This window comes from Dromiciops gliroides, chromosome 3 (genome assembly GCF_019393635.1).
Source record: "Dromiciops gliroides isolate mDroGli1 chromosome 3, mDroGli1.pri, whole genome shotgun sequence".
Classification (NCBI taxonomy): domain Eukaryota; kingdom Metazoa; phylum Chordata; class Mammalia; order Microbiotheria; family Microbiotheriidae; genus Dromiciops; species Dromiciops gliroides.
The window spans coordinates 236,529,077-236,541,396 of record NC_057863.1 but is presented as its reverse complement, the minus strand read 5'-3'; positions in this window follow the sequence as shown (position 1 = coordinate 236,541,396).

Here is a 12,320-nt window from a genome sequence, read left to right as displayed (position 1 = left end):
ACCTCATGGGTTCATTGTAAGGAAAACTCTCTCTAACATACTATATAAATGTAGGTTATTATAAAAAATAAATGATGAGCAGGATACTATTCAAAAGACCTGGAGGGACCTGAATGAGCTGATGCAAAGTGAAATCTACTGTATAAATAATAGCAGTAATATTGTGAGATGATCTGCTGTGAATTACTCAGTTATTTTCAGCAATGCAATGATCCAAGACAACTCCAAAGGTCTTATGAAAAATGCAATCCCTCTACAGAGAGAGAACTGATGGTATTTAAATAAAGATTGAAACATTTTTTTTAGTTACTTTATCAGAAACAACAACAAAAAAAAAATGATGAGCAGGATGTATCAGAAAAACCTGGAAAGACCTATATGAACTGCTGCAGAGTGAAATGTACTTTATACAAGATAACAGCAATAGTATAAGATTATCTACTATGAATGACTTGGTTATTTTCAGCAATGCAATGAACCAAGATAACTCTGAATTATGAAAATTGCAATTCATATACACAGAAAGAACTGATGGTATCTGAAAAGAGATTGAAGCATAATTTTTTGATAGTTCCTTAATCTGAAGTTTTGTTTTTGTCTGTTTTCTTTCACAACCTGGCTAATGTGGAGATGTTTTAAATGCCTACTCATGTATAACTTATATTGAATTACTTGAGTTCTTGGGGGGGGGGTGAAGAGGGAAAGAGGAAGAGACGTTCAAACACAAAGTTTTTTTTTAACTTATGTCAAAATTTGTTTTTATATGTAATTTAAAAAAATAAAATACAATTCTCAATAAATAAAAAACAAAACAAAGATGAGCTTGCATCAAAACACTTTCATTTAGTTTAAAAAAATAAACATTTGCATCTACCAGTTCAGTGGTTTAATGATATAATGACTAGTTCTAGGATCACTCATAACTCAACATCATCAAATATAAAAATATATAGGATAAACCACTATTAATAGTATTGACCAAGCCACTTTAAAACAACAAAAAACAACTTTAATGTTTTTTAAAATGTTTTATAGATATTGTATCATTTGAACCTTATAACAAACCTGTGAAGTAGATCTCACTGGTAGTTTCACAAAGAAACATTGTCTCCACTGAGTTCAGAGCACCTTGAGGTTTGAAAATGAAAAGTTCATAAAATATATGATCTATTCCTTATTGGAGATTGTAGTCCAGTAGGGGAATAAGAGAAATGAAATACTTTACTCTATAGCATGTGCATCAACCCAGCTTCTTTATAATGTTGGACTTCATCATTTGATACTATAATTCCTATATCTCCTTAAGTTAGTTGTTTCCTCTCCCCCTTTATATCAGTTCAATAATTAGGGGGACAGAACACATTACGGAAACAAAGAAACTAAGGAAATAACTTCAGGAGTATTTAACCTATTTCAATACACATTTAGTTATAGTAAGGGTTCTTAACCTGGATCTGTGCCTTTGGACAACACCATTTTCATAGTCTAGAGAGGAAATTATATGAGAGGCTTCAGTGCTAGAGGAGGTGTAGCTATAGGGTTCAAGCCAAACCCCTAAACTACTCATTCTTTAAGATGGAAAAGAGAAACTCCAAGCTTTATATCCAAGGCTTGACACCTTCCCATAAAATATGAATTCCATAATTAAAACTCACATACACACACATGCATACATGCAGACATTCAAGCAAATGATATCGAAGCTCATTTATCTAAACAGATAACAAAACCAGAATCAGAGGAAATATGCATGTGAGAATTATATAGCAGACCATATATTGAAGGAGTTCTAAAACTGTGATCAAACTCAGCTCCACAGATAAAGTCTCATATGTCAAAAAAGATGAAAAAATTCCTGAATTCTCTAATATGGTCATCTTAGGTGAGGGCAAGGTTAAGAGAGGCCAGCCACTCACATGTAGGCTTCTTTTAAGAGTCTTTCTCTTTCCTCAACAAACTGAAGACAAATTGGTCTTGGTCTTCTCACTTGATGCTGAAAGTTAGAGGAACTCAGAATTTCTCTTGTTCTAGTCTACTCTAGTGAACTCTACCCACCTATACCCCAATGCAGGTGTGGCATTTTATTCTCCATCAATGATGGGCAAGTTCCATGTGAGTGATCTTTGGTATTTGTGACACATACAAATATTTATTATGTATGTATGCAGACTGTTAAGTGGTGAATAGATGGTCTAGTCTGGAGTCAAGAAGACTCATCTTCTCATCTTCAAAAATGGACTCAAAAATGTAATAGTTGGGGCAGCTAGGTGGCACAGTGGGTAGAGCACTGGCTCTGGATTCAGAAGGACCTGAGTTCAAATCCGGCCTCAGACACTTAACATGTACTAGCTGTGTGACCTTGAGCAAGTCACTTAACCCCAACTGCCTCACCGAAAAAACCAAAACAAAACAAATGTAATAGTCATGGTACCCTGGGCAAGTCATTTTAACATAGCTTGCTCATGTATAAAATGAGTTGAAAAAGGAAATGGCAAACCACTCCCATATCTTTGCTAAGAAAACCCCAAATGGGAACATGAAGAGTGGACACAGTTGAAATGACTGAACAATTTCGTATGTATGTATGTATGTATGTATGTATGTATGTATACATATATGACCATACATGTGTGCATATATTAATATATATCTGAGGCTTACAGAAATTGGGATCATCTAAAGAGTAAATTAAGGAACTATTTGGCCAGTTAAGAATATGGTAGATGAAAATGGGATTTGTCCTTTGAAATGAAAATTCTTGGCCAGGTATGGATTGTACTAAACTTGGTCTAGTCTATGTGCAATCAATCTATCTATATCTATATATCACTAATGTATAGGTATAGCATATTTACCATTTAGCTATATCACATTTATTATATCCATATCTATATTACCTATATTTATTTCTATATAGTTTTATCTTTATTTTTCTGCACCTACACACAAATATATAGATACTTATTGTATATGTATCTGTGTATATATCTATATGCATGTCCACTTATTCATATATAGATGTAGATCTATATCTATATGTGATCAGTCTTAGAAGGCCATAGATCTGAGAGAACTCTTGGGATTAGCTGCTGTTATTTACCCTATATCCTTGTACTGATGAGGAAAATGAGATCCAGAATTAGATGCTCAGTGACATAGCTACTAGGTAAGAGAATCAGAATTCAATTAAAAGTAAATTTTCATTTTCACCTTCTTTCACTTTTTTCACCAGTGTAATTCCCTTTTGTCAATTATTTATCAATATGAATGATACATAGATACAAATAAGGCTAATACCATACCTGTCGAAGGACTTATTAATTCCTTAGTCCAGAAATCCAAACCCCATGCTTAAACAGAATCTTCTTATCCAGACAATCAGCTTCATAACTTTACTTTCTGAGGTGCCCAATTTTTATCAGGAGCAAATATAAATACACTCCATGTGTGCTCCTAAGGATGACTTTTCACATCTACTAAACTTTCATTTTTATTTTGAAATGTTTATAATCATGTTTATCAAATATATTAAAATAATAATTTCTGATCTTAAAAAAAACATATATTTAAATGTTTCTTCCTATTGGTTTTTACTTGCCCACACAGACTCAAATACTGAAAAAAAAATGCACTCATTTGAAAATTTCCCCCCAAAATCAAATTGTATATCATAAATGCTTGTCCATCTTGTGAGACTAATGCTCATATATTCCTATAAATTCCCTATGTGGATCCACCAAATGTCTTGAAGCCTCTCACCTGACATTGCATGTGTCCAAGGGGAGACTATATAACTGTTATTTTATGGTATTCCATAGTCACATGACCAGTACATTTTATCTTCATACTGTAATTTGTGATGACTTATTTAACTTCTATTCTTCATAATTCCTCATGGGATACACATTGAAGCCTATTCAGACCAATTATTTGTTATTGTTATTATTATTATTATTATTATTATTATTATTATTATTAGTAGTAGTAGTAGTAGTAGTAGTAGTAGTAGTAGTAGTAGTAGCAGCAGCAGCAGCAATAGTAACAATAATAACAATTAACACTTCTGTGGTGCTTACCCTATCTGCCAGATATTGTTGTGTTTTTATCCCCTTAACAATCCTGGGAAGTAGGTGCTATTTTTATTACCAATTTTACAAAGGAGGAAACTGAGGGAAATAGAGGTTAAATGATTTACCCAGTGTCACATAGATACTAAGTATTTGAGGCTACCTTTGAACACAGATTTACCTGATTTCAGGCCCAAAACTCTAGCAACAATCTACCTTTCTATTGTCCTCTAATTTATGCATGCATGCACATATATATTTATGTGTATGTATATATACATATGTATATATGTATATGTGTGTATAGATACATGTACACACATAAACATACATACATATATATACATATACACACACACGTGTGTGTTTATAATTGGTACACAATAACACTTGTAGAATGTTAGTGTTTTTAAAATGGGCCTTTCTGAAATAATGCCATAGGACAATTCCTGGAATAGCAGAATCCACAAAAGAATGAGCTGAGATAATTTTCCAGCCAAAGATGGCTTAGAAGGAAGGCAGGAGGGGGCTGCTGTGTTAGGGCAACAGTGGAGCCCAACCTGTTGTCATGCTGACACAGTTCCATTCCCAGGCAAGCCTCACCAGAGAAAGAGACCCCCAGAGTCTCTGAATCAGCTGCAGCGCCAGTGTCTTCTGGAACTAAGCTCAAGGCCTGGTGAGAGGGCTGAGCAGTTGGCTGGGGGGAGATTACAGGGGTCTCTGCTAGAGCTGACATGGAACTTGGGTTTTCACCCTTGCTTGGAACCAGGAAGGCTTGAGCGGCAGTGGCCCAGGTGAGGGAGGGTAACGAGCTTGTCGGAGCTAACAACCACAGTACACAAAGTTTTGCTGCCTGGCTAATTAGCAAGTTGGTCTGGGGTTATCTACAGACCAGAGAACAGGCCAGGTGAGTTAAGAAGCTACCCCTCTTTAAATCATACCTCCTGAGACCCCCAAAGCTTGGGACAGTGCAGCCTGGAAACAGTGCCCCACTTTAAGAAGGAGTTAAAAGTCAAGTAAAAGACAGGCAATATGAGCAGAGGATAAAGATGGGGAGCTTAGAAAGTTTCTTTAATGAAAAGGAAGATAGCATTACACATTCAGAAGAGGATAGCAACATCAGGGCTTCTACGTCCAAAGCTTCCAAGAAAAATACTAATTAGTCTCAGGCCATAGAGATGCTCACAAAGGATTTTGAAGATAAAGTAAGAGAGGTAGAGGAAATATGGAAAAAGAAATGAGAGTGGTGCAGGAGGGTCATTCATGAAAAAAAGTCAATAGCTTGAAAAGCCAAATTGGCCAAATGGAAAAGGAGGTACAAAAGCTTTCTGAGGAAAATCATTGCTTAAAAATTAGGATTGAGCAAAGAAAATGAGCTTTTCCTTTCATACAAAGTTGGGTTCATTATTGAACATTTGCAATTTCCTGAGGCAATCAAGCCTTTGCTCTTATTTCTATTCATATCTGAGAATATCATTATCTATTTGTGCAGTCTGTCCCCAATAATGAATTTATTTTATTCTATTAATAAATTTTAATAATAAAATGAATAAAAGCAATAAAACAATTTTGGAACCTTATACATTAGTGTCTCTCCTCCTGCATGTAATATTCTATGACATATCTTTATCTACTTTGTGCCTCCTCTTTGATCAGAACAAACTCCTTTGGGGTGACTAAAGATATTTTCTAATAGTCTTCTTCCAAGAGCCCGATTCTTGGGCTTAATGCTATTATGTACAAACAAAAGCAGCCAGAAGACTTCCTGTTTCACGGACAATCCCTCTTGGTATCTGCACTAAATTTCCTCCATCACAGTGGAGAACATTTTTGAGAAACTGTTAACTACATAGTTCTCCTCAATTACAATTGATATCATTGATATTATCTATCCCCACATGAATCACAAGAAATGAACAGTGGTCATCAGAGTTGATGAGCTTCAAGGTGCTCTCTACATTGAGAATACATGATCCAAGTATATCATATTGTAAATATCAAATTGCCAAAAAAGTTGTTTCATACCCCCATTGGGACATATTAGCCATTACTATTAAGCTCTTCTTCTAACCAAAATTTTGTCACATTTGTCTTAAATAACCCATGGATTCCCATCATAATTTTGGTGAACTAGAAGGCACTTCTTTCTTAAGGAATACAAATTACCTTACATAGAATTAACTTATACTTTTTTCCAAATGTTTAGTGCTTTTTTGTCCCAATGTTATGACAAGAGAGAATTTTTTTCTCTTCAGGTCCCATTTAACCTGGTATTTATCATTATTATAATTATAATAATTATTATTATTACATTTAAGTCCTAAATTATTTGTTGTAAAATGGAGGTGTGCTCATTTGTCCATTTTAATTTTCTTTTTATTAAGGAGGGCAAACTGTGGTTTGAAAATAATCAAGATTTTCTTGGTGAAGAAAAGGACAAGCATAAGATAGTATCATAATATCACTTTAAAATAATCTTAGCTTTTCATACTTGCTGGAAGAGAAATCCTTATCCCTTAGATCTTTGTTATCCCCAATAGAAACTCTTACAATCAGCTTTGACTTTTTGTTGTCACAAAATCCCTATAGACCCCACTGCCTCTTCTTACTGAGAGCTTCTAAGCAAAATTTCATTTACTTATATAATTCTCTCTCTCTTTTTTTTTTTTTTTGGTGAGGCAATTGGGGTTAAGTGACTTGCCCAGGGTCACACAGCTAGTAAGTGTTAAGTGTCTGAGGCTGGCTTTGAACTCAGGTCCTCCTGACTCCAGGGCCAGTGCTCTATCCACTGTGCCATCTAGCTGCCCCTACTTATATAATTCTACCCACCTTTGCTCTGAGATGAGACTAGTCTGCTCAACCTTAGTTTTTTTAATAAATATAAACTTTCTTACAGAAATTCAATGAAAACAGAAGCTGAGTCCCAGCTTGGTCTGCTAATATGTTAGCAGATCAACAAAAATTGTAGATAAAATAAAAAAAAGTCACTGAGAGTGATGCTATATTTCAAGATAAAACAGATTGTTTTGATTTAATCTGAACATTTTTTTTTTACTTTTATGGTTTAAAGATAGAGTTAGTAGACTTTAGAAATAATAGAATCCTAATATTCTTACTTCGATTTAGGGTAAAAAATCATTTTGACTTAATTCTATTTTAGGAGAGATGTTACTCTTTGAAGGATATAGAATACTTATAAATTCTGCATCATGTCCATTATTCAATACATGTGCCCAATATTCAATATAAATAGCATCTTAAGTGCCCACCGTATACTTAGTCCTGATCTTTCCACTTTCATAACCTGTGTCTTTTTAATCATCTTACTCATCATTAACACATAAGAAGAAAATTGCAAACAACTTTGTATTAAAGATATATGTGCATATACTACATGGTAAAATGTTTATATTTCCATGTTTATACACATACACACATGTATTTATATTTACATGTATATGCATGTATATATGTATATTACATATAAATTATTAAAGCATGATATTTATAATATGCATATACAACACCTCTCCTGTTTTACAATCCCACATGTCCACCACCAAATTAGGCATTTCAAATGGGATGTCCCATACAAATCTGGAACTCAGCATGTAAAAAATTGAAATCATCTTTCCCCCAAACACTTTCCTTTTCCTCAATTCCCAACTACTGTAGAGAATACCATCATCCTACCAATCTCCTGGCTTTCAACCTAAGTGTCATTCTCAACACACGACTTTCTCTCAGACTCTATATCTAATGAGTTCGAAGGTCTGTCATTTCTATCTTCAATACTTTTTTTTTTTGGTATATTCACCCTTCTCTCCTCTGAGAAAAGGGATCTGCCATTACCCAAGTGCAGTTCTTCATTACATCACACCTTGTATCATTGCAATATCCTGCTGGTTGGTCTCATTGCCATAAGTCTCTCTGCACACCAATTTATCCTCCATTAGGGAGCAAATTAATCTTACTACTCACATTTTACTACATGACCCCCCCTCCCATTCAACTGATGGCATTGGCTTTCTATTTTTTTTTAATAAATCTAAAATGTGCTCTTTTATTTTTAAATACTGGACAATCTGGCCCCTTCCTCTGTAACCCTTGATTCAAAGGGCCAGTAACATAGCACTTTCAACTAATTAGTAAAAAATCATACTTAATGACTCTTAATAATATAAGGATTGGATATAGTTGGTACTGTCCTCTGTTAACCACTGACACTGTCCTCCTTTCTATTCCTTGCAAACAATTTTTCATTTCTCAATTCAAGACACTTTCTTTGCTGTCCCCATCATGTCTATAACATCCTCCTTTATCATTTTCACCTCTTTGTTCGCCTGGTTTCCTTTAAATTTCAGCTAAAATCATACTTCCTGCAAGAAGCATTTCCTGATTCCCCTTAATGCTGGTGCCTTCCCTATATTGATTATCTCTAATGCTTTGTGTATATATCTTATTTGTATATAGTTCTTTACACGTTTCTATGCAATTAGACTGTTATTTCTTTGAGTACAGTTACTGACTTTGGTCTCTCTTTGTGTTCCCAGAACTTAACAACATGCCTGGTACATAGTAAATGTTTAGTAAAATGTTGTTGACTTACTGGATGTTTGAATACAACATATATGTAGAAATACATCAGTATGTATATTTTATGTTTTATGTAGTATACTACACAATTAAATAATAATGTATTACTATTTATATACTAAATATAAATATGAAATATTATATGTACTTATAAAATTACTATATATCATATATGCAGAGTAACCCCAAAGTCTTAAAACAATTTTAAACTTGAATAGTTTAATAGTTTTAATAACTAAAAATGTGCTAAGGTTTTTGAAAAATACTTTTTATAAAACCTATCCCCACAACCAAATTGGTAATAATACAATCAAAATGCCAAAAAGGGGTTGGAAAAAGATACAATCATAATTTGAAATATGAGAAAGTATGAACTTATAAATGAAACCATTGTTTCCACATTATTTGAGTATGTCAAATGTCTTTGTATTGCTCATCAAATAAAAGGAAAGAGAAATTATCTGGAGAAGGGCACAACTGCCCTCTTCACATATGTTAATTTTTGTGTTTATGTGCAAATTCTGGGGAATAAGATCAAATTAATCTAATCTGTTTTTTTCCTCATAATAAATATTTCAATACACACACACACACACACACACACACACACACACACACATATATATATGCTGGGAAATATTCTTGACTTTTTCTTTTAGATCAACAATTAATAAATTATTTTTAAAAAGAAAATTTGAATGAAATTTTCATTATCTGAAGGCTTAATGGCTCAGAGTCCATTCTTCTTGCTCAAAGAATGTGTGAGTTTTCATTGTTTTATGTAAAAAAATAAAATCTTGATAGGAAAAATAATAAACCAGATAAAGTTAAAATAAGAAAAATACATCCAAGTACTGCTAGCTAATAGCATATATAGTCTCTTCAAACTGTAAATGATAACAAACCAAGGAAAAAATACATTTTTCCTGCATTTTTAAAGAATAATCACTTTAATTTCCTGGGATGTAGGATACAACTACACGTGACAAATGAATTGAATTGGAACCATAAAAACCCACCAGCTTAATTTGCTTCAGCTGGGTTTCATATAAGTGCCATAAATCAGACAACTAGAAACCCAGGTTTATCTATTCACCTGTTGTTAAGAAGATAACCAGCATTGCTTGAGTTCTTGGGGGTGAGGAGTGGAAAGGGAGGGAGGGGGAGAGGTTGGAACACTAAGTCTTAGAAAATTGATGTCAAAATTTGTTTTTACATGCAATTTGGAAAATGAAATTCTAAACAGAAAAAAAAAAAGATAACCAGCCATTGTAATTAATGACATTCTTCATTCCCAAGTCACTTCCCATTGAGATCATAGAGCTATAACCAATAAAAAAAAGATGAAAGTCATTTTTGTGATCCAACTCTTAATTGGATTGGGACTATTCCTTTTGGTAATATATTTAATTTTTAATTACTTTCTAATGTTAAGATGATAACTTTTTATGGTTTAAAAAATTTGCAAACTTAAATGTAGGGCATAAATATGACTTCCTATAGTAGTAGTTATTATTTCTGGAAGCCCGAGTCACTTATTTATGTCTACATTACTATGTCTACAGTGGCTGGATGATACCTATCAACAACAACAACAACAGGATATATGACTTTAAGGATTTTGCTTTAAAAGGTTAACTACCTTTTAAAGTTTAGTTAGTTTAACTAACTGGTTGTTTCTTAGAAGGTGGAAGAAGGGTCAAAATCTTATGACTTTGCATTTATATAGTGCCTTAAGATTAGCAAAGTCCATTTTTAAAAATCCCTCTGAGAGATGAGGATTTAAAATCTTATCCCCATTTTATTAATAAGTCAACTGAGATTCAGTGGTTTTTTTTTACCCAAAGAAACAAGTTTATTTAATTAAAACAGTTATATTGAAACAATTAGTGGGATAGCTTAACATAGAACAGTAGATATTTTACAATATTCAGTCTCAGGCTATTTAACCCCAAACACTATAGTTCTAAAAGGGAGGGGTCATTAAAAAAAAATTCTCTTTGCAGTAGCGCAGGGGATACCAATACTGTAAGTCTAAGAAATTAACCTTACCTATTCATAAATATATTAATGAGCCCTAAGTATACAGATAAGTACAAGACTAAACATATAACTATCTAAAAAGGTCTACTTTTTACATATGTATGTAACAAAATTGTAAAAAAAAATGTAAAAAAGAAAAGTTCTGTATAGGACTACTGTATATTATCTATACTTCCATTTAAGTTGTTATATCAGATGAACTCACTATACAAAAAAAAAAAAAAAGCTTGAAAACTAAGTTACTACAAAGGCAATCTGAACAAAGTGCAATAATTATGGACATCAACTTGAATCCTCCACAGCAAAGTAATAATGATCACTTAGAGTATCCTAAAGTGTTTTAACTGAATTATATTACTCACTGTAGAATAGTTCTATTTCCAAAGACCTATGGTCTGCAGTAAGTATTACATAGTGGTAAAGACAATTTCTAGAAATCACTGGTAACTGACAAGTTTTGTTTTTTAAATAACTAAAAAAGCACCAAAACAGAAGTGTGTTTACAAGAGTTTAACAGAGCTAAGCTGTATCAAAAAGCTTGATGTGCTAACAAAAACGTGTAAACAGGCTCTCAAATATCTAAGAGTTTAAACAAACAAACACAAAACTATAGCACTCCATAAGCACCATTATTAGTCTAGAATTGGCAGAGATTACACTTTGCTTCACAATTTTTCACTTTTAAATACACATGAAACACATTTTGGTGATAAAGTTTACAAGCAGCTTTAGCATCTGCCTCTTATAAATATGGCTAATCTTACATTTATTGAGCTAAATTTAGGGACAATACAAAGTAAATTTAGGTCCCTTTAGTTCATCCTATTTAGAAAAAAAGCATCCATAAATTTCACAAGCTGACGACTGTGCCTAACAAACTTATGATATATTGTTACTGTAATAGAACTGAAGCAATATTTGGAGTGTTTAGCTACAGAAAGCTACAATATTGGTCAAAACATACATGGAGAATAAAGTGCCTTGGAAACGATTTACCAGTACAAAAGGTTTAAAACCTTCAATATCCATTTTATTCTTCTAATCTCAAACTTCTACTCTGGGTTGTTTGGTTTTGTCCAACAAATGCCATACAAACCTAGCTAATCAGCAAAAAAAAAATCTCCAAGTCAATAAAGCTTTTAAAGTATTTAGCAAAAGATTTCTTTTGTCAGAGTAAAAGATCAGCAGAAGTTGATTATTTTGTTGAGATGCATTAACACTCACCATGCACTATGAATAACTGCAAGTGAGAATATGTCACACAGTAAGCACATGGCTGACATTCACAAGATAAATTACTAGAAATTTCAGTTAACTTTGCTTTTGAATTATAACCCAGAAGGAACATGCAATTATAAATGACCCCACAACATATATAGTCATTAACTTTTGGCATAATCAGCCAAAATGTACATGGATTCATTTTAAGCTGAGTACTCATCTTAGGTGTTTAAACAACAAACACTAAACCTATATAACATTTCAGTAAGAATATAGGAAGTAAAAAAGTTCTTTTTACCCAGTGTCATATCAGTTCTTTCTCATCTTGTCTACTACATTTCAAAATGAATTTGGTAAGTTTCTTTTAGTCTAAGATTTCTGAATGTCAGCCTT